Below are 3,077 nucleotides of genomic sequence, written 5' to 3'. Positions count from 1 at the left end.
TAGGGTTACATGACATGAAAAACGATTTACGAAATTATTGATGAAAGATGGATGATTTGTTCATGCATGAGATTTGCTATATAACCTATTTTTAATATACTATGTTATAAAATGATTATTTTGGAATACCTGTTATTTTTCTTTAATGATGCATTGGCATGAAAAACTTATGCTTGATCTAGTAAGGTAGTGAAAGGTTTACTCATTGAGCTGTCGCTCGTATACCTTTATTTTTATTTTTCTCTCGCTAGGTGAATAGGATCAGTAGGGACAGAAGATGGTCTAGACGTGGAGTTGGTGCTAGCACGCTTGACAATTTTGTAGAAAAATTTTAGTATTTTAAATTGACTACAAATTTATAGTTAATGATTTTCTGAATATTAAGGATTATAGGCTTAGTATTTATGTTTGGATTTAGAAGCTTTGAATTAATGTTGGTTTTTATTTAATAAATAATGAAATTGGATTCATATTTATTCTATTATATTTGAGATAGATTTGAAAACTAAATGAAACATTTGGCTTCATGTTATCGTGGGCCGTACTCTTCGATAGTATGGCCATATCATGCGCGGAATCTGGCCGGGGCGTGACAAATCTTTCTATGAATTCCTCATCATCTGGATCATTTGGCCACGGGGTGTAATTCAGTAGCATCCGGACTCGGTGGAGACGCCCTTGTGAACCAGGTAGGTCTCACACGGCCACCAATACTTCGTCTTTTGTTTCACTGCTCAGCGACAACTGACAAGCCGTCCATGCAAACAAAAAGGCGGTACCGTCCGAGGGATAAAACAAACTGTTATGTTATGAATCTAATCCAACTGAAGGTAACTCCCACAAAGACACAGTGAAAAGGAGCCTCAGCATCTACCGAGGAAGAAAAGTATCAAATAAAGACACCGGTCTGCTTAAAGATCAACACTCAAAAATGAAAAGAAGAAGACCTACAGCTAATTATTTCTTCAAGCGGCACTTCAACTATTAAGTTCAGTTCAGTAGTGCAGCAGTAAGCATTGTACTCAACAATGGCATCCCCCGTGTTGGGATCCAACCAGTGGGTTTGGGCCTGAGCATAGCCCCGGGCGAATCGGAACAGCCCGCTCCCTCCGACCACCGGCATCTCCCGTACCCGGTGAAGCACCGGGTTCCGTCCGAGCACGGTGAGCACGCTGCCGTTGTACTTCCCCTCTGTGAACACCAAGTTCATGACCATGAGCAGGCCCAGCTCCTGCTGGGCCGCAAATGCATACATCCCCTAAGCCCGGCCCACGGGTTTCGAAGTCGGCTCCGGCCCCTCCGTCGGCAAATCATCCATCATGACGATCTTGCCGAAGCTCGATGGCAAAGGCATGACTGGATCGGTGGCCGGCACCGCCGTCGCCTTGCGGCCGCTCACTACGTCATGGAAGAAGAAGTGGAGGTGGCTTACCTTCTGCCTTAGCTTCATGTGGGCTGGTTTGGAGAAATGGGCCTGGGTTTTTGCATCAGTTAGGCCGCAAGTGGGGAGGAAGAGGGATGGGAGGAGCATGCCAAAAAGAAGAGATGAAATGGTTGTGGTGATGGTAGCCATTTTTCTGCCAATGCGTGGAGGGCATGGAATTAAGCTAAGATGGAAGCTATATTTATAGAGGAAAACGATGGTGGCAAAGACAAATGAAGTGCAATAATGAGTGTAGTAAAATTCGTGACACAAACTAATTGGCTCACCTTGTGTAGGCTTATGTGACAGGATTGGATTCACTGGAACTTGCTGTTTTCTTTTAAATATAGCTCCTGGTCTAATGCTCTCAATCAATGCTGGAGTTAGCTCTTGGAAACACCGTTGCCTTTATTTATTCCATTCAGAGGTCAAGTCTGCTAAACGGGGACAGCGGGATACAATTAATTCACCGGGAGTAAAGAAACCTACATCGTGGACTCTCGTCAATGCTAGTATTCTACTAATTATCAGAATCATGCACAAATTCATATATTATAATATGTATGATATTAAATATTATAATGTGGCCATCCTCTATCGCCACGATCTTCTCGTTGGTTTAATAGAGTGACTAGAATTTATATATAACTTTGCTTAACTACCCCGCTTTGAAGATCTCTCGTGCAGGGAATTCTTTTCTTGACTTTTGCTTACATGAGGAAGAGCCAGGAGAGAACTTTGAAAAGCAACATGATGGCAGGAGGAGGTGGAGCACTCGCTTCTGTGCGACATGCGACGGATATTACGGGAGTATCAGGCTATCTAGGTCAGGCATGTCCTTCGAGAGGCGAACCAAGCTGCTGACTGGGTCGCCTCGTTTGCTGCTCACCACTCGGGAGAGTTTTTTTGGACTTAGCAGTCCTCATTTTCTTTTACTTTGTGTAGACTTTTTGCTTCTGAAGTAGCAGGTTGTGCTCATGTTAGAGCAGTATGAGCTGCCGATGCAAAAAAAAAAAAAAAAAGCAGCACGATGAAAAAGAAATCAGAGAGAGAGAGAGAATTAGACGGTTGAGAATGTTTGGGAGCAACCTCCCCACCCTCCCTTACAGCATTTTTATTACTTTAGGATCATACACATGATAGAACGTTCTAATGATCATGTTTGGTGCATCACATTGATGTTACCACCTTATAAACTTATCCAAGTGGTAGAACAAAATTAATGTTCTGTGGGTACATATACGCGCATGGAAATAGATGCATAAGTTGAAAATTTATAGTCCTACCTTGTCTTTTTTTTTTATTTTCTTGGGTGAAATCCTTACATGGTGGAGTAAGGCCGTTTCGGAATTCAAAGGAGTCATCATACGTGTAATAGTTCATGTTAATTATTATGTCCAAAGGTTAATTATCTTGAGTAGCAAACTTTGGCACCCGTAGGTGGGGCTTGCTTTGAAGGCAAGTATAACCAAGCATTCTAGAGTTAATTCAAACACAACTCTAAGGGATATAGAGGAGACCTCTTTTCTTTTATGATGTGGTACTGTGAGAATCCATGCGGACATGTGTTTACTTTCACGTCGGTTATTCGCCGAAGAGATCTTCGATATTTATGCACACCATAGAACCAAAATTTAGTCTCACAGGTGATAGT

The 3,077-nt window shown here is 42.2% G+C and overlaps 1 pseudogene; it reads right to left on the bottom strand.

The window, feature by feature from the left end:
• Positions 1-812: 812 nt before the first annotated feature.
• On the bottom strand, positions 813-1,644 carry LOC103719965 (dirigent protein 22 pseudogene; annotated as a pseudogene).
• Between the last annotated feature and the right edge of the window lie 1,433 nt (positions 1,645-3,077).

This window comes from Phoenix dactylifera, chromosome 13 (genome assembly GCF_051530095.1).
Source record: "Phoenix dactylifera cultivar Ajwa chromosome 13, Ajwa_hap1_PhDact_Kaust_v1.1, whole genome shotgun sequence".
NCBI lineage: Eukaryota > Viridiplantae > Streptophyta > Magnoliopsida > Arecales > Arecaceae > Phoenix > Phoenix dactylifera.
Note: the sequence above shows the minus strand (reverse complement) of the source record. Positions and strands in the feature narration are given on the sequence as shown.